Here is a 24,293-nt window from a genome sequence, read left to right on the forward strand (position 1 = left end):
TTCATGATCCATGCACTGTCATGCCATATTCCCTAAATAGAGCCAGAGTTAATTATAAGTTGCAGTGTGGCATGTGCTACATGCATTGACTTTATGACAGTAGTATATTATGTTCACTTTAATCTGTAGCTCTTATTTTCTGTGTCACTGTGAACAATTTCAAAGAACATTTAACATAACTTACTATTTAGTTTTCTGCTGTTACACATTGTGGTACAATGCTATTTAATAGATAGGGAAGCCTATCATGCAATGTAAAATGCTGTGCACTTTGAGAGCCAGAGCTGAGTTGACAGCAATATGAGTGTTGCCTGTAAAAGAGAAGCCTGGCACTGGTGCTCTCTGTAGCCACTGTGTGAATAAGTGGAAAACCCCTTTCCATCACTGCACATGATCTATGCAAAGCGTTGGTGACCTGATATCTGATGACCAGCATTTCTTATCTTCCTCCATTTCAACTGAGGCCAATGAGAAAAGCTGGAGCCCAGAATTTCTGAAAATCAGACTCTTCAAGCCCTATATCCTGCACCTGTTCAAACCAGTATTCTCATGGATTTCACTGGAAGGAGCACAGTCCTTTGGATTTAAAATTAGAAAGTCCTTTCTCAAGGCACTGGCTGAGAGCAATGCATTTGTGTTGTATCACTTGGACAGATGCATCTAGACACGAGGTGATTATTTACATCCCATCCAGCGTAAAATACCTAAACTGACAACATTGTACCAACTTATTTAAGGAAAAAAAAATGTGGAACATCTTTGTCAGAGTAGTAGAGGGAAAATATAGAGATGGAGAGAAATGTAGGGGCCTTCTAGTCTTATTTATGTTGTGCTGAAACCAGAGAGGTAAGCTGATAGTAACAAGGGGTGGAGGGTCACAGAGCAGAGATGTCTGGCTAGCTAGTTGGGGATCTTTTCACACCCTCAGTTTAATGGCACATTTCTGTATGAAATTGGCTTCAGACGGTTTCACTGCCTGACTGTGCCACCACAATTGCTCACTTATGGAAGTGAGAAAGGTCCCAAGTTTATGCCAGTTTAATGCATCCACAACTGACTTCCATGAAAGATAAGCCAGACCCCATGGGCAGACACAAATCGCGAGCCTACTTATGTATTACCTGAACAACTGTTTCTGCTATGGAAGTCTAATAAGTATATACACACTCTCGAAATAAATAATATCTACTGAGCAGCAAATATAAGCTGTTTTGAAATGCTGGTCATAATACTGAGCAAAAAGTTCTTTTTTCTGTAACACGGTGTTTCATTATGATCAGGGGACCTTTTTTTTTTCTTCCACCTGCACAGCCACACAGACTTCTGCAACTTCAGCTCAAGGGAGTGAAAATCCAATGTGGCCTTTGTTCCTTTTCAGAAGAGGTTAACAGTGTCCACCCTAATGGGAAAATGCTTCACGTCCTCCCCAGAAGAAGCTTGGGAGAAGAGTTTGTCCCATAGGGGACGTACCCATTTTCCTTTTATCAATGGCCCATGAGAATTTGTTCTGCTACATGCTAGGGAGGTGTTATTTTTAAATTCCTCTTGTACCGTTTCCATGAGCAGCTAGCATACTGGAGAAAATATGTTGTATTCTGGGGTTCGGGGATTTGGATGGCACCGTCACGGTGTTTGTAGACATGTGTTGACATATTTTATATTTTTGGTTCAGATATTCTTTCTTTTTCCTTTTGGAGGATAATAGAGCACAGCAAGCAAGCTACTCATTTTGAGTTAGGTAATGGGAGAGGGGGAAGCAGCTGAAAAAATAGGAGAGGATGCAATTTCATTATAGGATCTTCCTTTGAATATATTTAATGATTTAAATTGCGTGGGAGTCAGACAAGGTGGTACTGACTGTCTAGTCAAGGAGAATTTTCTCTGGTCATTGAAGTTCTTGCACAATACTTAGATGTTTCTTTCAAAAACTGTGATTGAACAGTTTTCTGAAAAAGTACATTAAACATACTGCTCCTCCCTCCCTCCTCACTTAGAGACACGGAGCTAGTTAAAAGCTGCCTGCTAGAAGAATAAATCCTCATAGTAACTGAAAACATTAGGAAGATATAGATGCATATATACATAAAATCCAGAGGAAGTGACTATCTTTAATAAATATTTTTTACAGTATTTGCAATTCAAATGTTATATTGGTGTGTGAATGCTAGAGAGAGGCCTAAAATGAAAATGACTGGGAAGTAACTATTTTTATTGCAAACAGAAAGAAAGGTACAAGGTAATCAAACAGCATACACAATGAAAAGCAAATCAGATTTCTGAAACTCTTCCTGTATTTAGTGACTCCCATGTGGCATTTGCAACACAAGCGAGCAAACTTGTTTATTTTATAAACAGCAGGCCAAATCCTTACATCCTCCCCGTTCCCCTCATGCCACCCTAACACCACAGATGCTGATAAGTTGATTTACCAGCTGCTTTCTCAGCCAGCCTGCAAAGGGATGTCATCTCCCTTGAGCTGCATCCAGGGCAGAGGGTGAGCTAGAGGAAGGAGGACGGTTGCTCACGGACGGAATATAATTTACTGGTTTGAGCTGGGCAAAGGGCAAAATCAAGCACAGCCAGCTGCATGTGGAAGAGCATCATCTCTGGGCTGCTCTGAAATGTCAAGTGGAAGCTGAAATATGGTGTGAGTGAAGAGAACAGAAGTCCAGTCCACCTGGCTTGTTAAGACGTAATTCTTTTCCTTTGCAAAATGTAAGATATTCTCACATTTTAATCATAATACGAAATTAGGTGAGATAGGTTAGAAATATTGAAATATTGCCAGAAAGCAGAACTTCATACCTCAGTAGTGATATATATATACAAATTTATCACCCCAGACACATTGCCTGGAAGCCACTTTAACTAATGGCTAACCTTTCTCACTATTCTTCAGCATTTCTGTTTTCTAAGTATTTTTGACTTTGTAACATCAAGGAACTTGGCTATGACTCATGTAATATGAGTTCTCCTCCTGCCTCTCACATCATTTCCCTGGGTGATCTTGAACAAGTTACTTCATTAATTTTAATTGGATGCTGTCATGAGAAAAGGCTTGTAGGGCCGGGCTGTGAGTCTGCAGTCATTCAGTCCTTGTTCGGGCAAATTCCTATTAATTCTAGTGGGAATTTTCTCTGTGTCAAGACTGCAAGATTTGCCACAATTGCATGTGCTTAAAAGGCTGCAACAGTTGGATATAGTTTCTGGTCATGTGAAGGTTTATTAGTATCTGTTATTACTACTTATCTTCTTGTTTGCCACTTGAACAAATTCAAAAAGGCCCTCCCTCAGCCTTTACCAGCTGATTCCAGTCACAGGAGGCATTTTCAAGCGAGTCTGTATGTCTGCCAGCAGCTCTGCCTAGTCCATTCAAACTCTGGGCAAGCCTTGGCCATGAAAGAAAAAGCACAAAATAATGTGTGATTTATTTTTTCCTTCCTACAATTTTGCAGCAAAAATTAGCAGGTAGATACAGTTTCCCAGAATATCTTATGTTCATGTTCCCATCTCTAACTGGGCTGTGAACAGCCCAAGAGAAGGCAGCCAGGCTGGCTTCAATTGCAGGAAAAATCCAGGCAAATGTTACTCTTCAGCAGAGGAGACCAGAGACAGTTTAAATAATTCTTACAAGATTCTTAAGAATATTGCAAATAAATGGAATCTGGAAATACTAGATTAGAATGTGATTTACATAGCTTTGTAAAGCGAATATTGCTATTATAATTAAAGCAGTGACAGCTACTGATAAAACAATATCCTCTTAAATGTAGGAGCACTATAAAAATATAAGAAGAGTCAGAAAAAATTACTGGAACTGTGTAAAATAAAAATAAAATTTAGAACAAATATTATTATTATGTTCCATCTGGATTCTCTGCAATTCCTCTCATATTCATTTCTGATCCTTAGGAGGCTGGGACAAGCTCTGGACGTGTGGAAGGGGTGAGGAGGAGGTGTTTGTGGTTTGTGAATGTTTACCTTCAAAACTGAGAAATAACGCTGAAAATATTTGTGAATTCTTTCTATTTACTCATCTGTAGTTTTGTGGGGTTTGGGGGCTTTTTTTGTGGTGGTGTTTTTTGTTTTTTTTTTTTTTTGAAAGTGTTTTTGCCTCAAGAGAGTGTCGAGATTTCCAATGGGCATGACCAGTGGTGCTGGTAGCATTCGCTGGCTGCTCTGAAAGGGCTTTAGTATGAGAGTCAACACAAGAGGATTCAGAAACCTTGACATACAAAGGCCACCGTGAATTTGGGTAAGAAGCAATCACAGTCACTGTCCCCATGGCTGGCATTAAAGACATTCAGCCCTCTAATTCTACACATACTTTCTACAGGAGCCCTGAGATCCTTATAGCGAACTGGTGTCTGTTTCATCCCTTACAGTTCCCTGTGTGTTTTTGATGAGCTGTCTCTCTTCCTCTTTCATTTTCCCTGTATTTCTACATTTCTTCCCTTTTCTTCTGCTACCCTTTCTTACTGGCTTCTCTTTTCACTCTCCAAAACACCTTTTGTTTCCAACCTCTGTTCTCCACTAACCCCAAAACCTCACATTTCTCTCTCCCTGAGCCTCTCCCCTATCACATACTGCACCAAAGACCAGATTGCTCTCCCTGTTTATGCACAGTGAGCAACTCAGTACAACGGATGTCACCTGGTGAGTTAGGCAACCTGAGTATGACTCAATACAAATGGATATGCTTTCTGGGAAAAAAATATAGTTTATCCTGTGAGAAGGAAAAAGAAATCCTCTAGCCAAGACAAATCGAAAGCAGCATGCAAAACAGTTGTCTATTTTTCTGACAATTATGGAAATACAAGCTTAATATTATTACATCAAATGGCTAGTAAATACTACTTACAGACACTGATACTGTTTAATGTATTTCATCCTGAAAAAAAATTCCATCAGTCATTGCTAACAGAACACCATAGATATACAGCCATCATTTAGCAAAGGACAGCAAAACTGCAACATCTAATTAGGTTTGTGTTGAACAGTAAAGACCTTTCTTTTAGAAATCTCACTTATAATCCCTTCCTGTGAGAAGACACACAGAGTAGTATTTATCTAGCTCAGACAGAAGTGGACAAGTTTGAGCCTGTGCTTCCAGAAAGAGCAGGGATTTCTAATGTACTCAGGGAACCTCTAATTTCTTTCTCTCTGGGTTTGGCTACCAGCCCATCAGTCAAAATGGTTTCTTCCATTTTCTATAAGCGATATGTGTTGTCTTGATGTAGGTGTGCCACCCTAAAAAATATTTTTTTCTCTCAAAATAAACAGTGGCCCAAAGATGCATGATTAAGGGACTGAAATGCAAAGTAACCTATTTCTGTTTCTTTCACTAACAAAAAGGGTGTCTGGTATAAATAAGCAAGAAGGGAAGGAGCAGCATGCAGCAAGAAAATTTGTATTGAAGTTGCATTTCAAAGTGAAGATAACATTTTCTAAAATATCTGTGAGTCAGATCCTCAAGGATATGTAGCTGTTTTACTCTGATGATTAAATAATTTTAAGGATATGGGCACAGATTATTTAGAAGGACACCTAAATACCTATCCTCCAAACTGCCTGTGGTTGGTGTGTCTGTTTTTGCAAAGATTTACAAAGAAGAAAATACTGGAGAGAGTATAATACAGTGCATAGCGATGAAAATGCTGTACAAGCTCATGAGAATTTCTAGAAAACACCCGGACCCTGATGAAAGCAGTGGTGCTGTTTGGTATGCTGGCTCTTCTAAGGGAGGATGCAGCAGTACGGTAAGGGAGAAACATGCTGTCGTGGGGAAGGTCACTATCCCAGTTTCCATTTCAGGCAGGAGAAGAGTTTTACAGTGGAGTTAAAGATTTCCTTTTCCAGTCCACCAGTAAGAAATCCTAAACAGGAGGATGAAATACTGTTCTGGATGTAATAACTTATTAATACACATGGGGTTTTGATTATGAGCCATGCCCATTAATAGTAAAGGCACATCTACTGGATGCAAATCCTAGCCCAAGAATGACAATCTAAAACCTATGAGCATGGAATATTGTGCAAGAGAAACCTATTTACATTACGGGTTTATAATTTATTTTCTCTGTCTGTCTGCCCTGCACTGACAAATTCCATGGAGATTGAATATGAAGGAAAACATAAGCAACTCTGCAAAGTATGCTTCAGTCTCTGGGTTTGGCTCACATTAAAAACCGTTTCACCCAGCTTTTGTAGTTCATTACCCTACAGTAGAAAAATCCCCTTGCTGACATGCCTCAGTGTTGCCCTGCATGTTTCTTATTCAAAATCTTTATTTTTTTCTTCTGTGAATACTAACTTCAGGGAATATTTCCAGTGAAGTTCCAAGACATAAATCATGTAAATCTTTCTTATAGTATAAAGAGTATGGAGATCCAACATCTTGGCTTCTTCTGTTGAGCAGTATGTTTTGACATTTTCAATGTTTTAGGTTCTCTCTTTAATAACATGGATTAATATGATGTGCCTACAAAGAGATTAAGTGAATAAATTACGCAGGAGATTAGGGGGAAATCTCATTTTGTGCACCCATCAAAATAAAACCTTTTCAGACTCAAAGAAAAGCAGCCTCCCTTTTCTCCCTCATTGGATCAGATCCTTAAATATCCTAAAGCTATAAGAGGACTGAAAGAGATCACTGAATGTGAAGCTAACCTATATTCCTAGTAAAATTCTAAACAATCTCTCCTGCAAAGGTCACGTATGCCAGCTAAGAAATACATGAGTCAGACCCATGTGTCTCTCAGGTGTATCACCCTCCAAAGCCCATAAAGTGAACAGGCAGAGCGGGAGTTAGCTGTACAAGAGCTTCTGCTGTTTTATAGTAGCAAAATACAACAGTACACATTCTTTCTTGTTTGGAAGACCTTAAAATACTTTACAAACAACATGTCACTCAGCATATCTAGGAGACCAGGTATTTCTGTGTTCATGTTATGGATAGCTAAACCATCCGCTTGTCAAGGGTACCAAGAGAATCAAACAACTGGAAAAACAAACAAAACAAGTTGAAACAAAATCAAAAATTATTCCCAAGAATCTTGTGCTGTACCTACAAGAAAACACACCTTATTTGCTCTCCTTCCTGCTTTAGTTTATTATTTCTCAGTAAAATATTGTCATTTCACATCTGTGCAGCTCTTTCCATGTCAAGGATCTCAGACTCCTTTAAAAATTGTGAAAGATACAATTAAGAAATAACAGTCCCACCCCTTAAGTGTAGCCATATTTGCAATGTAATTTAGCCACTGTTCAACAATCCAACTCTGTGTAATAATCTCTGACAGAGAGTGAACAGTGACAAAATAAAACTTAGGTGATATGCATTGTACAATAATTTAAACCATAAACAGTGGAGAATATAAAACTTGTTCCAGGATTTGCTGTTTTTTCTCTTCACACTTCCCATTTGTTTTGCATAACTCTACTTACATTGCAATTGTTCTTCCATCACTTTTTTCTCTTATTAAGGATTCCACATCCAAGTCCAAATACTGCATCTAGCTGCATCTCTTTTTTCATAACCAGAGAGTTTGGCTAGGCACTGTGGCCATGAAGACATACTCAGATTTTGTAGAGCCAGATCCCCTTTCTCTTTCTTTCTTTCTCTTTCTTTTCCTTCCTTCCCTCCTTCCCTCCCTCCTTCCTTCCTTCCTTCCTTCCTTCCTTCCTTCCTTCCTTCCTTCCTTCCTTCCTTCCTTCCTTCCTTCCTTCCTTCCTTCCTTCCTTCCTTCCTTCCTTCCTTCCTTCCTTCCTTCCTTCCTTCCTTCCTTCCTTCCTTCCTTCCTTCCCACTTCCTCCTTCCTCTCTCCATCACCACAAAGACACACAGTCTCATCCAACTCTGACTTCTTTGGAACTGGTAACTTCTCTGCCATGCAAAGAATGATTCAGAGGGTTGGGTTGTCTTTGAAAAAATGGCAGCCTTACAGAAAACTCTAAAGATACCTTTGCTTTTAATGTCAGATAGAAATGCTGTTCCAGCTCTCCACCCACTGCTTTACAAGTCCATTGTAACACAATCTGAAAGCAGAGATCTATTAACCTTTTGGGAACAATGGAAATCATACATTTTCTCCTAGGCAATTAGTAGAAAGTGAACAAGCAAAAACTATCTAAAAGATAGAAGAGAGCTTGAGAGGCTGGGGACAGCCTCACTCAGCTATTGAGGGATAATCCACTCATCGTGTAATATTTCTGTGACAAGTGTTAATGGGTTTTAAATGTCAGGTGTTGTAACATAACCCACTGTCTATACAAAGAAATAACCAATATTTTTTATTTGCTTACACAAAAATAGTTACCCTCCTGTCTTTCCCTTCTGAACAGCAGCTGGCTGGGGTGCATGCGAGTGGGAGGGAGGTGCTGCAGCCTGACTTGCTTAGCAATGAAATGGAGGAGAGAGCATCCTGAATTCACAGTAGGCTGCTCTGTGGGAGGAGGAGTGAACGTCCTTCCCTCCTTGATAACAGGATTAATGCCAATCCCACACATCCATGTGTATTCTGAGGTGGATTTATCAGTACAAGTCCTTACCGCAAGCTAGCACGGCAGAGGCGTCAGCATTGTGTATGTTGTGACCTGTTCTGCTTCTCTAGATGTGGCTTGAAAGTGTATATTTGTGTACATGTGCCTACGTGTTTGTGTAAATCACACAGCTAGATGTCCTTGCACTGCTATGATTAACTTTTATTTTACTTCTGTTATTTTCCTTTTTTATTTTTGGAAACCCCAGATAATTAAAACAATAACAAAATGTTTATGCTGTAGCTAGTCCTTTCCAAAGTCACAGCTCCAGCAATCTCTGCAGAAATACGAACCAGTGTTCTTGGTTTTCATCCGTTTTTAAAATATCAGTTTCTTCTTGCATATGAAACATACATATATACATATATACATATATACATATATAGCCTAGACAGCAACAGTGAGGCCTGTGTCTGAGTCATTTCCTTGACATTTAGTCCTGAAAACCACCTTCGGCAACCATTCAGGGCCATGTGGTAGCCAGCGCCAGGTCCAAACCACCTGAGTTTGGACTTCCCTGTTTGTGGTCAGCACTTTGATTGTTAATTCACTACAGATGTCAACACTTTTCATCTGGAAGGATCTAATGCCTTAGGTGTACCTTGTTAGCACGCAAGTCCTTCACAAAAAAAAAAAAATCAAAACATGCAAGTTCCCCTTAGATAATATTTGAAGATGTGTTATGAAAGATGGATGAAACAATACTTGAAAACACTCTTTTTCCAAATACTATGTGGAAACCGTGTGCATTTCGTATCAAAATAGTCCAATGAAAACCATTTAAAATAATAAGAATGGTGGATTGGCCATTTCAAAAATGAATCTGATATTGACATGTGCTGTACTTCTGTGCTCATAAGGCATTATTAAGATTTCCTGACATGGCCTAGGAAAAAAAGCTGTGTTTATGTTAACAGCTACACAGAGAGTAAAAGTGCCCGGAATTCCAAGGATGGAACAATACAGCCTTGTTGGCTTTGGCAAAGTACAATCCTTAGTGATGAAAACCTGAGAAATTTGGGGTCAGTCCCACAAAGGCTTACACATATGCTTATCTTTATGCATAACTCATCCATGCAAATCATTACAGCATTTAGCCTCTGACATGACTGCTTCAGCACAGAGTTCTGCACTGTAAAGCTGAGGGTGTGAGGGTGTGATCTTGTCCTTACTGAACTCAGTGGGACTTTCCGTGTGAGCAGTTATTTATGTGAGCCAGCAGAGCTGGCCCATAATTGGCTAAAACAGTAAATTAGCTGTTCAGATGATGTGAGCTTTAAAATAGTGCTTTTCTCTAACTTCAGAGGGGAAAAATGAATCTTTGAATAGTGGCTCTATGCTATTTTTCATGATTATATTATTTACTGTGATGTCATTCCAAGGTCCAAATGAGATTCCCATTCAAGGTTTCTTTGTACCACAATCACACAAGCAATCACTGCCTGGATTCTAACCATCTTTTGTATTTTTATGTACAACTTTAAATTTGAAACCTTGAAGTAGTATAGGCTTAATCAGGAACACTGCTATACTCAGAAGACCCAGTCCTAATACCAGTTTCAGCACTGGTTTAGGCAGGAGTGATAGATAAATCACTTGTATCCTGTTAATGTCAGTCTCCATACCAAGGTATGTACTTGGAAGTTTACACAGTGATAGATGTAATGATTTTAAACAGCTTTTATTATATGAGACAGGAGCACTAGAGCAGGAAGTCTTGCAGCTATACAAAAAATAAGAAGTGTCTACTAACTACCAAAAATATAAGATTGTTTTTATTTTATATTTACTGCAGAAGAACCATACAACATCAAGCAGATGATGATGAGGCTGTTGGGACACAGGCATTTGGTTGCTGCATCTGGCATTAGCATGGGATGGCAGAATCACTGATCAGGATTTAATTTTCATTTCTTGTCCTAATTTGCATTTCCTATTACTGTTTGTTGCATTTCAGCCCTGTGGGTTTGGGATCTGACCAAAAACCAATTGAAAACTCAAACCAGTGAAAGTCCAGCATTTCTTTCTCTCCTCCAAAAAGTGTCGAACAAAAATAAACACCCTCCCTCCTGCTGTTTCCCCTCTCACATATACCCACTCAAAAATGTCTGCTCCTCAGGAAACAGGCATGAGCAATACAGAATCATTTGTGTCATATTTAAAGGAGAATCTGGCCATAGCTTTTCCTTTGGTCACTCACAAAAATGAAATAGATGGGAGTATGTCACTCTAATAGAGAAGCCCAGAAAAAAAAAGAAGAGTGGCTGAAGCCCAAGTACCTCACATGAATGGCTTAAAAAAAATAAGAAAAAAAGAAAAAAAAAAGAAAAAAAAAAAGAAAAAAAAAAGAAAAAAAAAAAGGGACTAGAACAGCTTATTGCCTTTGTCCTTTTCAGGTTTTAGTAAGTTGAGGGATCAACAATATTACAGAATGGTAATAAAAAAAACAGACAGATGAACTGGTGGTCTACCATTCCTGTACTCTGTCATTATTTTATGAAAAAATAACACCAGCCCACTTAGTTATAAGAAGTTCTGTTTGCTATCTGTAACAGAATTAGTCCCAATGGGACGGTGTAGCCTAGTTTTATGTGGCTGTGTAATGAGACATCCTACTATGAGAAATTGGCACAAGCTGACAGGGGACCTTGATTTCTGTTTGAAATGGTTCAACTCAACAGTTTTTAAACAACTGACTAAACTTGCTAATGTGAAGAAAGTCATGGTTTATATTCTTGCCTGGTCTGAGAAGTGCATCTGCAATTGCTCCTTTCCATGTGGAACACCTGTGTAGAAAGTGCACTTCACCTGCTTGAATATTCAAAACATGTAGTTTCATGCAAAAATATGAATTAAAACATGGCAGGGAGAGAGACTAGGGTTAAGAAATTATGCTTTACTTCCTCCAGATCATAATTATATTTAGAATTATGGGAAGCAGTTTAGAACATCCAGATTATGCTATCAAGCGGCCTAATTTAAACATAGCTTCATCTCCAAACAGTAAATAATGCACATGTGGTGAGCATGAGTCATTACTCTTGCAACAGTGTCTGTGGAGCTCCCTGCTTTGCATGATTTACACATTAAAATGTAAATGAAAAGTAGGTTTTATCATAATTTGAAATCATTTATAGACAGTGATTTAGAGCAGTCTCCTTCTCTGAGGTCACAGCCACCTGATGAACTGTGGCACGAGAGGAGGGATGGAGAGAAGAGGAAGCTTTAGCCATCTTGAGAAAAGTAAGCTCGTAAATCAGTGTCTATCTTCTTCTCTTGGATTTGCTTTAGATTTTGTCTGAGGGTGATGGGTTCTGCTGTGGCAGCAGCAAGCATCCTGGCTATGCAGATGTGCTGTTGAATCTCCCGTGTGTGAAGCCAGGGGGGCTCATGCTGCTCTGCCTGCACATCTGCTGGAGTCACAGTGTAAAAAAAAAATAATTATAATAAATTAAAAAATAATAATGAAAGCCCGAGGTTTCACAGGTTTTGACTGCTGTAAGATATGTGCTTACTCCCGTGCCTTAACTCCTGCTTAGCAGATAGACCCTGCCTGAGCCTCAGCTATTTTAATTCACAGGGAGACGTAGGACTCAAACTCTTACGCAGTCGCCGAGCAGAGGCTGCGGTTTGCCAGCAGCGGTACCAGGCTGGTGCCTGCGTCACGCTGCTCCCAGGAGATGCTGCGCCGGTGCCTCCACACACCCGGGCAGCCCGTTCCCCTTGCGCTCGTCCTGCCCGGTGCCGGTGCCCACGTCTGCTCGCTACCACACGGCCCATACCCCGTGCACAGGTGCGGAGGGCAGGGCCGCCGCTTCGGACAGATGCCAGTCCCGGCAACTCTCTTACAACGCGTTTTCCTAACGAATCCCAAGTAGACTTTTTGCTGCGGCTCTGCCGGCCCCCGAGCGGGCAAGCGGCACCGGAGCCACAGGAGGACGCGGCGCCCAGGCTTTTTGGTCCCTCCGATCAAAATGTCCCCGGAGGGAATTACTTTCTTACCGAGCTGCCGAATGCTCCCAGAGTAATTTTAAATCACCGAACCACTATTTATTAACGTAATGCTCTTAACACTGAAAGTACACTTAATCCTCGGCGTCCTCGTAATGAGCCCGGAGGAGGAGGGGCAGGGAAGTATGGAGTGGGCTACGGGCGCTGCCCGTTAGGAGCCGGGCAGGGGCAACAGCGTGGCTGCTGCCCGCCCGAGGGCGCCGGCCGGGCGGGGAGAGCTGGGCTTGGGGAAGCCGCCGCGCTCTCGCCGCCTGGCTCCCGTGAGAGAGGCCGAGCCGCCCGTTCGCTGGTGACAGAGACCAACTTCACCAGGGCAAGCAGCCTCGAGGGCACCGAGAGCGGCACCGCACCTGCTGATAATTGACCGCCCCAGCCTCTTGCCCCTCAGCGTGCTCCCTCCCGCAGAGGGGCGGGGGGCGGCCACAGGCAGCCGCAGAAGCGCCTTGGCCGCCCGGCTCCTCGGCGGGGCAGCCGGTGCCGGCAGCGGGCGAGCAGCGCGTCTCCCCTCAGCGAGCCCCGCAGGAGGAGGAGGGCATGGGGCACACCCGCTAGGTTTCACCTCCATCCGTGATGCCGCGGCAGCCGCCGGCGCTGCATCTACTGCCCACCCCCTGAAGACACCGCTGGGCTTTCTTGAGGTGAGCGGCCACCTCCGGGCGGCTCTACCCTTCCCCGAGTCGGGGCAAGACTCCGTGCAGCAGTGCCCTCAGTCCCGCAGCAGGAAAGAAGTACTGGGTGCTCAGGTGGGGAAGTTTGCGTGCGGGACAGCAGAGCCGGCAGCCGGTGCGGGGAGATGTGGCGCGCCCGCTCCTGCGCTTCATCTGTTGTAGAGAGGACGCGCGTGGGAGTAGGGAGGCACCTGGAAAGCCGGCCCCAGGTGGAGGGAGAGCAGCTGGTTGGAGCGGAGGCGGGGGGAGGAAAGGAGAAGGTGGGGAAGCAGGCGGGGACAGGAGGGGATGGGGGAGCTGCAAAAGGAGGTGGCGGCTCCTGGGCACCGGCGCCTCGCCCCTCAGTGAAGCACCGCTGCTCCCTGAGGCTGATGGTGCTGCCGACCCAGGCGCTGTTACTGTCCTCGGCTCCGCGTGAGCGGCGTTTTCCTTCGGGGCTTCGCCGCGCAACTGCTGGGAAAAGTGGCTGTGCCCCTAGAGCGACTTAGCGCAAGGTTAGGGGTTGGTTCGTATGGGACTTGCGGAGGGCGGGGAGGTCGCGGATCGCGCTTCTGTGTTCGCTCCCGGGCGCTACCCAAGAGGAAACCTGCGGGCGCTGAGTCCCGGTTCCCGGCAGCGCTGCTGCGGCCTCGCCGACCGGGAGCGTAGCGGCGGAGCAGCGGCGCCAGCCCGGCCCGCGTTGAGCTGGGCGGCCGCCGCCTGTCTTCTGCGCAGCCCGGCGGCAGCTCGCCTTTCAGAAACTTTGTGTGCCTCTCTGAAGCCAAGGCGGTATAAACAGCGCGGCTCAGGGACCCGGTGCAGAGCGCAAGCTGCGGGATGGCTGTCTTGTTTGTTTGCCCATTATCTAGGCTGCTGGCAGTAGGTTTTTAATGTGTGTGTTTGGGATTTGAATCTGTATTTATTTACAGGACTCGGATATTAATCACTCCTGTCTTACAAAGCTCATTAGTGGTGACTTGTTACCATGACAACAGGACCCCTCTGAGTCTTCGGGGTTATCTCTTTGCCCGATTTTTATTTTATTTTATTTTATTTTATTTTAAAATTTTCATGAAGCCTGTTTGTACTAGTGTCGTCTTTTATCACCGAGGAGAAAAATAAGCAAATAAAACCTGTGTTACCCTGTAGCACCTATTCAGAGTTCTTCTAACGCTCAGTTATTGTCCCAGCCTTAATGATACATGGATGGGACTAAGCAGGTGTCTGAGTTATACAAGATTTCTTAGTAGTTGTTTTCCTGCCTTACCTCCTTTAGCAATAAAGCTCAGACTAAGATATGGTTTGACTTGTCGCTTGTTCAAAGTACTCCTTAGACGTGTTAGTACTGAAAAGTGTGACATTTGTTATCTTTGTATATCGTTTAGTAGCACAGAACCCTTTGAGAGGTGTGATATTGCGGTCTCTGTAGGTTTATTGCTACAGCAGAGCTGGGAATCAGGAGAGACTTATTGTGTAACTTTGTCACCTTCTGGTGGTGTGACCTTGACAGGTCTCTTAACTTCTTTATATTCCATTGTGTCTCAACAAAAGGGAATGTTGCCCACTTGTGTACCTCTGAAGTGCTCTGAGCTAATCAAGCAATACATTTTTCTAAGATGGAGTACTGCTAAAACTTAATATATTGTTTTCTGTTATGAGAAGTAAACATGTCATACATTGCTTTAATGATACAGATGAAAATCCCCCTTTTTTGTTTCAGTCTTTATTTAACACTGTACAGTCATGTTAGCTTTTCAAAATATGTGTAATCATCCCATTTATGCTAACTACCAGTTACTGCTTTCCTGGGTTAACTTCATCAGACAGGTAAAAATGTGACTCCCTATCAGTCTTAAATTTGTAGGAATATATACTGTGATGAAGAGTATACATTCAGCAAGAAGTAAAGAAAAGGCTGTAAAACTGATTTACAGTCTCAATCACTTGTCTTAGCATTGCAGCCTGAGAGGGACTTAAATGCTTTTTTCAAGTGAAGAAGTAAGCAAGCACACACTTTTAACTATATGTCAAGTTAAACATCTGAAAGTGTTCTACCAATTTTCATTGTTTTCCAAGAAACATTTTAGCATGTAGGGTTATGTTGGGAAGCATGGGAAGCGAGTGTGTAGGAAATATTTTAGAATATACGGTTCTAAATCAAAATACTACCTGAGTGATGTTGAGTTAAAACCATTTTAGATTACATGAGCAGTAAGTTATAATAGTAGGGGAATTTAGTAAGAAGTGTACATTTTTATTCTTTCTTGAAATGCTCCTTTTAAGTGAATAAAATATATCTGCAATAAAATAAGTATATCTTTTCTACTGTGAAGAGTCTGTCCTCAGATTAGTTAAGCAAAGTGCTAAAAGGTATGCTCATTCAAGATGCATTCGTGTTCTCTAAAATCAGTAGGCAAATTTCACTTCAAGCATCCTTAGTTACCAGTGAAGTAACTTTATGAGTCTCATGAAGAGAGAGGAAGAAGACGAAGTGACTTCTTAGTCAGCATCTCATCTCCTTTGGATGCCACTGACTTAAATTTCCATACTGAACTCTTAAATTTTTACTATTTAGTGCTGCACAGTCAATACAGGTAGAGAGAAAGTTATTTAGCTATTACTTTGTGCTTTACATGCTCTTCAAAGGTCAGTCTTTTATTACTGGTGATAGTAAGGACATCAGACAATCCAGTTCAATTCTCAGATCCTAATTGTCATGAGACGAAAAAAAAATCTTCATTTTATTTTTTAGGATTGATAACAGGGCAGTGAGAAAGATAATTCATAAGAAGCCTATATTGCTTTTGTAGTTATTTTTCAGAACAATAACCACTTAAGATTGAAAGAAGACAACTGAGTATATGAGCTGTCACTGATAAAGGTGTTCTGTTTGAGGGAGCGGGAAAAAAGTGCATAGATGTGAAGGCTAAATTCATATGTATGGATTTTGATATTGGTTTGTGTTGTATTTTACTCAGTATTATACCAAAGTATCTTGGAGGTATGCTGGTTTTCATAAACAGATGCTTCTAACGGTGTTCATATTCAAGCTACACATACTGCTCAAACCAGATATTGCTGAAATTTTGTTGGCATGTAGAAATAAACTTGGTATTGTTTGTATCTCTGTTATTAAAAGTCCCTCAATGGCTTTGGTGAGAAAGGTACCGGACCAGTATTTGATATTTTCCTTAGTCGTCCTGCCCCTATTTATCATTCAGTCTGGCTTATTTGGAGTGTAGGATCTTCACTGTCGAATCTTGTTATGGGCATATTTCTCTGTTGGAGCAGCAACACATTACCAGAGTACAATAACAGGAGATGATAGCCAACATTTTTCCTGTTATCAGTCACCATGGTCTTTGCATGATGAATAGTTACTATCTGAGAGGCAGTAGGATTGTTGCAGATCAGTGTGAAAGTATAGTGGAGGAATTGTTTCTAGTACTAGTTCCTTAAAATTCCTTTTTGCTAAATATATTTGAAGAAAATAGCTTTCAGATAAAAAGTTCACAGGTCTGTCCTCCAAGGACTAGAGAGTAAATAGTGGCTCATTCATGCTTTTTCACCTGTGTTTGCTGTAAGGTTGAATGTACTAGTTTTCTGGATGTAAAAATAAGGCAATCATTAATTTAAAATATGCATATTAGTGGCAAGGGTATCATAAGTCTGAAACCAACACTAAAGATAAAAAAAAAAATCTTAATTTCCGCCCCCACCCCCCTCTCCTCGGTGTTTTTTAGGAGGGAGAAAGGAGGGAGGGAGGGAGAAAGGGAGAAAGGAGGGAGAAAGTATCCTTGTGAACTTCTTGAGCTTATAAAACACACAACTTCGTTTGACAGAAGTAATAATGTTAGAAAGGTATGAGAGCTGTTTACATATTGTTGCAGTTGGGAGGTTAATTATGTTCTTCATAAACTACTACAAAACATTTACACTTCAAAATATTATTTACTTGGTTCAACTATGTCTCTTTGTTTGGTCTTTTCAAAATCACTATGCTAATTGATACTGATGCCTTCTGATAAACCAGGTTTTTAAATTGAGGCAGAGTTATTTCCTATGAAAGGTTTACAGATAAAAAACTGACTTTTAAAGTGATCTATTTTCTGTTATATATGGTAGATTTACTTCTTTCTTTGGAATTTAGCTGTCAAAACTGAGATACAACAAATAATGTATTTTCACATACCAATGGAAGGTGAAGTAAAACTCTTCTGGTTTGGTTATTTTATTCTTCTTAAGGGTAAGGTCACTTAAATATGAATATGTAGAAAAGCTCCTTCCCAACCTTTCATTTACTTGCTGCATTTTTAATGAACTCTGTACAATTATTTCAAAATGACTTGGAATTTTAAGGCCCAAATTTGAGACAACCCATAGAAATATGTTTAAAATATATATTCTGGAGGGAAGATTCCACCAGGTCTCTAATGCCTGATGTTGCAAACCTGAAAGTTGACATGCACAAACTCTCTAGTAACTTTGGAAGTTTTGAACCTGGGTGTGTTTTCTACTTACAAAACAGATGAAAAGAGACATCAGCTCAAATTACTTCAAAATTCAAGTTACTTCCAAATCTTTTTATTGCTCAAACCAATAATGGAATTCAGTAGTTGTAGAGCTCAGTCAGTGATCAATTTACACATCACTGCAATATAGACTATAGAAAGTTAGAGGAGTAAAGTAAACCTTCCTTCTCACAGGGTCCCACTGAACATGGTGTGGCCTCCTGCATGAAGGAATAAAATGCATGGAAGTTTTTGTAGGGACTTTAAACTTCAGGAGGCAATATGGTATTCAGTGAAGACAGGCATCACAAAAGAGTTACTCAGATACTGGTGAACTGGGTAGTAACAGTTAGTGGTGTTAATAGTCACCAGAAGCCCAGTAAAAGCAGAAGCCAAGTCACAGATGTTAGAGTAGATCAAATCTGAGAGCGAGCAGACCAGACTGCCTTACTGTTTCAGAAACACCAAACAAAAGGATTAGTTTCAAAGGCTGTGAAAACAAAGACAGAGCTATTTGCTGGCCTCTATAGATTCTGCAGTATGTAGTCTTCATTATTTCTGTGCTTTTGCCTCGATTGTAGAGTTCATCCACTGGTGATGGGAAATATCGGTGGTGTAATTCTAATTCAAAGAAGATGACTAGTGTCTAGAGGCAAAAAACACATGGCAAACCGTTTGTCTTTGCCATATTGTATCTTTGCTCCAGCATCTGGATAATATCCAGTAGACTTAAGAAGCCTCTGATCTCAGGAGAATCCTTGAAAATCTAAGCAAAGTGCAGTCTTTGGAACAGTTCACATTTAAAGCACTGGAGGAAAAAAATATTTTTTTGTTTCATTTTCTTTCTGAAAACTGGAAAAACATAGGCAAATCTATCTGATAGCAGTTCATAGGACAGAAGATAGATTTCTGCTTTGATTGGTACCCCAGATGCGCATATACCACTCACCAAAACAGAGTCACAGAATGTTAGGGATTGGAAGGGACCTCAAAAGATCATCTGTTCAAATCCCCCCACTGGAGCAGGAACACCTGGATAAGGCTACACAGGAAGGTGTCCAGGTGGGTTTTGAATGTCTCCAGAGAAGGAGACTCCACAACCTCCCTGGGCAGCCTGTTCCAGTGCTCTGGCACCCTCACTGAGAAGAAGTTTCTTCTCAAATTTAAGTGGAACCTCCTATGTTCCAGTTTGCATCCATTTCTGCTTGTCCTGTTATTGGTTGTCATCGAGAAGAGCCTGGCTCCATCCTCGTGAACACCTAACCCTCAGGAAATCAATGCACAGCAGGAAAATCAGATAGCATGCTCCCCACTTATGGCTCAGTACCCTCTGTCAATACAGAATACCTCCAGAGAGGAGCAACTGAGTACTTAGGTGAGTTCAGGTGGCATCTCAGCCATTAAATCCTGCTTCTGAACTGCCTTTTCAGCTGGCATAATACAGCATTGTTTTTATGGTAGGCCTGTTTTTCCCAGGCTGTTCCACTTGCAGGAGGTGTGTTCTGAGCTCAGCAGCTGGCAGGTCTGGCTGGCTGTGCAGGGTGGAAGCCAAGGTGCAGATTTGTGATGTTCCTCCCCTGCCTCTGCATGTGCAGCAGTCCCAGGAACAGCCTGCTTGCTTCTCCTTTTGAGTCTCTTGATATGTAGCTGACCTTTTCACACTAGTGAAGCTTAGCAGGCCCACCCAATTTTGTCACTTTATGCTGGGCTGTCTCTTCCAGACAGGGAGTCTGTTCTTGCTCTATTTGGAGTCAAGGGCAGAATTCTCACTGATTTCCATAGGAACAAGATGTGTTCCTAAACATACTTCAGTAGCTAGAAAGAAACTTCCTAATAAAGAATCAGATTATAACATTACACGGAACATTGTTCGAGGCTTCAAAGCTCTTAACATTTACATGCTTGCAGACCAAGCAGTGCAAACAACAAATCTCAGGGCATTCCTGGCAGGACTGTGGAGGATTACCAGCTCGCATTCTGCCCTGAGAAACAAATGAGGCTTGATCATATTACTAATGAAATCCTACTTATTCTAATAGACATGATTCAGGCCCCTTGGATTATATCTGGAATAGAATTCTAGAAGCAGTGAAGTGTGACATAATAGCTGTTACACAGAGGATTTACCATGACAAGCAGAAAAGGCAGTGGGATTTCAGTTCACCTGAAGAAGCAAAAGGCCCTTTCCACATTGATATGGAGACTGTTGGAAGTTACCAAGGAAAACTTTGGACTGCAATTCTGCTGCTTTGAGTTGTTACACATTGCTAAGACTAGTTCCCTAACTAAAACTTTTTTTTCCCCTTCTTCCTTTGGATATTTCTTTTTCTCTCCACCTTGTCCCTGATCTTACTGACATTGCAATGTTTCACTTAACAGAGAAACCTTTCCAGTTACAGGCCTTTTCTTTAAGAGGGGTTGAAATGAAGTACCTAGAGCCTGTTGGAAGTAAGGGTTTGCAAAATGTAGCTCATAGGTATCTGCAGTTCTTTGCTTGCTTTCTGAAATCTCTGTATTCCACTAATTTTGCCACTAGAAAGCCATTGCTCTGCCCAAATAAACTTGTCAAGGTTCAAGGAAGTGGTGGGAATGTAGCCACTTGAGTCATATAGGTAGAGTGTTTGCCATTTGCAATGCATTCCCAAACACGAGAGCTCCAGAACTACTTTTTCACACTATTTTCAGCTTGTGTTAGTCAGAATACTATTTTATCTGAATACCAGGTGAAGCATGGTTATCACTTGTCTTTGACCAGTTTGTTTTTGTGGTGAACATTTGGGAGATTGCATGTTTTCCCTGTAGTGTCCTAACAGCATCAACATTTATTAAATTCTTCTTCACCTACTCTCCTGTCCAACAATTCCTAACACTTGTAAAAAGAAAAGCAAAAAAAAAAATTTTTTTTCTTGTAAAGCATTTGGCTGACATGCTTTCCTGTTATGTCCCTTCCCAGGTAATTAGTATTTTAACATTCAAAAACGTGGCCAAAATTTTAGAGGTAAACTTTTCCAAGGCAATTGTGACTACTTCAGACACTTTATCTTGAATGACAAATATGAATGTTCAATATGCATTAAAATCCAGGGTGCTGGATCTTGTGAATGTCTTACACAGTTAAGGTTGGGTTCTTTGTTCCTGTCTTATTTTCTCAATACAACCATGGCATGTCATTTGGACAGAAAGCTGCCAAGATTATAGAGAAATTTTATATTCTAAAGATACAACATATCCCAAAATACAGAACTTGAATACAAAGATGTTTGAGTGATTTACTTGAAAGCTGTAAATGAAAACATAAGACTATAGCCAGAAAGGGTGTTAGTCTGAACTTTTATGGTCATGAAGAACTTAATATTCTCCAAAATGAGAGAAACGTTAAGCATGTGTGAATGGAAACTGAACAACATTTTCATAGGAGGGTCTTTATTGCTGTTTCATGGGGAAAAAAAATTAAGACTCATTCTTCTAAATATCATCGGTTACACCAGCAGTTATAATCCCCTTATTAGATATGTGGTGCAGCAACACTGACCTGGAGAAAACACTGGTTGCATGTCTGGCTTCTTGGAAGAGTTGCTCACTTGATGGATTGGGCTAGAACTGAGAAGTCATGAGAGAAATCAGTGAGTGGCCTTTCTCAATATTGAAACCATTTTTATTAATCAAGTTCGGTATAATCATGCTTGTTATCTTTTTTTGATTGTGTGGAGTTTAAAGAGTAATTCATTGTGATCCTGTTGTAAATCCTTGTGATGTGGCAGCATTTCCTTGATTAATATGTTGCTGAATTTTCAGTTTTAGAAATACTATTGGCAGGGATTTAGAAATCTGGAATCTAGCCAGAAAGCAAACAATCACTGAAGCCAACTTTGTAAAGAGATTCTATACACACAAGTTGGAGACCGTTAATTATTACTTTGTGTTGCAGCCTCCCTTGCCTGTATTTGGGTAAATCTGTGAATTCCTACGTGAAATAACTCGATAGCCATGTAACTGGCCACAGAGACATTGCTCTAGTGCAGGGGCGCTAGCCAGCGCAGTGATAACTGAGCCTCATCCTGTCCCATAGCCCTTTAAGGACTGGTGGCAAATAGAAAGGATTCTGTGGGCTTGATGCTCTTCTACTTCTGGTCTGTGATTTGTGACATTCTTCAAGTTGTTCTATTACTAGAAGAGCAGCAGGGTGTATGAATCACTATGCGGTCAGTGTCTTTGCTGCAAAGATCAGGCTCAGTCACCCTTAACTTCTTCCCATTTCTGTTCTTTTTTCACTCAGGGTGAGCTTCACTGTTTGTCTTTTGACTAATGTCAATCAAAAGCAGCTCCCTTGATGTATATAATTTTACACAAGAAACCAGCTCACATCACACATTGATGATAATAACTTTTTAGGAGTCTCACACATGGAATTATATTTAAAAATTAAAGCTTATTTTGCAGCAAAGAAACTATTCACATTTATTACTGAGTAGAAGAGCACAGGTGAAGAGTTATTGAACAGGGCTCTTTCCTTAATATGAAGTAATGGTTTTCGAAACAGGGATTCTACTTGTATAAGTCCATGGGCAAATTCCTTTTTATTTGCATGGAAGCAGGATCAAGCCCCGTGTGTCTGAGGGATGCTATTGTGAAAGTCACTGAGTCTCCTCTGTAGGAATTGGGATGCACTCCTGACTAGTTATCTAAATATAACAATGTGAAATTTATGAGGAAGAGAATTGACAGGAATAATATTTCTTTGCCTTTCTACTCTTCATTTTTAGCTTCCTGCACTTTGGGTCATTCTTAGCACTGAGCTGTTCAGTCCATTAATTATCATTGTTAGACAGTCTCTATCTTCTTTCTCTGCGAAGAATATGTTACTATGAGAAAGTTCTACCCATCATTAGTCATTTAAGCCCTAAGGCCATAGTCCAAAGACTGCTTCCATTTTTTTTTTTTCCTAGAATTGATTATACATGAGAGAAATGAATATGTATCCACATGCATAGGTCTTGTTAAAATTAATTTGCATAACGTGTTCAATTTATACTTCTATAACTGGTCTGATGGCTCAGTGATAATATGAGGGGTGCAACAAGGTTAATGCTTATGGCAAATTTTGGTCCAGAGTTTGTAACCCTTACAACTATTTTCTAACTCCACCCATTTTCTCCCTAAATCTTCTGAGTTTGGACTGCAGTGGAAGATATGCAGTAGCATGAACATGAGTCCAAATGATACAGAACTGCTAGGAAAAATAAATTGATACTTCACCTGTTGGGCATCAGTAACGTCTTTCTAAATTTACTGCAGTGAATTTCTAAATTTACTGCACAAGGCTTTGGAGTTTTAAACATTTAAGAGACTCTTTCTGTCTTTTATTCTTCTCTGAAGTATAAAATTTAATCCAATAATCTCAAATCAATGGTAATTACAGTCCAACCTTAAAACACTAAACAAGAGCTTCAACAACACCGGCGTGCTGCCTCTTTCTCACAGTAAGCCCTAGTCAAGATTTGGTGCTAGGTGCTTTGTAAAGAAAGGTAAAAGAGGAGCAACATTCTCAAGGAAGTCAGCGCCTTCTTAAGCAGGATCTATTTACGTTGTTGTCTGTTTTGATAATTAGGCTTTAAAAGCAAGCAGTGTTTTTGCAACCTTCTGCATAGTAGTTAAAAATTAAAAGCCCTGTAAAAAATAATGTGAACGAAACTGTAGTGCTGTCACTCTTCATGATCAAAGCTGAGATTTCTCTTCCCTTAGTTTCTGAACTTGTTCTTTCTTTTCTGTTCAGTCTGCCTTGTCCGTCGTGTATCCCTCTTTAGGCTGGCCTAGGCAGGCATATAATGGAGAGTAATAGGACTCTTGTCATTTATTTTAATTACTAAAGTTAGGACTGACTGTGTTTTTGCAGTATACTGGTGGCATGGGCTGAGCTAATAAAGTTTGGGTGTTTCATGAGCCTAATACCTCTTTCCTTTGTTTTTTCCTTTCCTTTTCCTTTCTGCCTGGTATGAAGTAAACATTCTGCTGGTTTAGCTTCAGGCATCAAAACCAAACAAATGTTCATCCCATGTAAACATAAGCATCTTCTCTTTTTGAAATTCAGCTGCCAAAACAACAAAAAAACGCAGTCAGTTGCATAGCCTTATTGGATAATATGTGTCTGTCACAGAATGACCCCTCAAAAGAACATGAGTTTTCCTGTGAATTGACATGCAGAGGACATGATATGATCAGTTTGTTTCCAGAGTCCTTATCATTGTAAGTCCTCTTTCATGGAAGAGAAGTCCGGTCTTCTTGCATAAGAGCATTTTCCATGACTGAAAAGCCAGAGACTCACAGAGTTCAGGAAACCACTAAAAAAGTGCCAAAGCTTGTTTTAAGGGAGTAAATTACACATGTCAGTTTCTTGAAAACAAAGTTAAGACATGGTCCTCAAGGAACTTGGTGTCTTCAGTTCTTAAGCCCATGCTGGCTATGCTTTTCATAGAATCATAAACTTCTATGTAGTTTCAAAAAGTGCTGTTAATATGAAATGTAAAAATATTTTTTGATGGATACGTGTTGGGTCTTATGGTAGAACTATCTCACATGTCATTTC

General features: G+C 40.8%; 1 protein-coding gene across 1 annotated transcript in view; it reads left to right on the top strand.

Annotated features, from left to right (window-relative positions):
- The first annotated feature begins 13,601 nt into the window (after positions 1-13,601).
- SHISAL1 (shisa like 1) overlaps positions 13,602-24,293 on the top strand; it is an 82,110-nt gene continuing 71,418 nt past the window's right edge. The window contains exon 1 of the mRNA XM_082066504.1: positions 13,602-13,714. The gene's annotated coding sequence lies outside the window, so the exon portion shown is untranslated. The remainder of the gene's footprint in view (positions 13,715-24,293) is intronic.

Source organism: Streptopelia decaocto (assembly GCF_964273445.1).
Source record: "Streptopelia decaocto genome assembly, chromosome: 1".
Lineage (NCBI taxonomy): Eukaryota > Metazoa > Chordata > Aves > Columbiformes > Columbidae > Streptopelia > Streptopelia decaocto.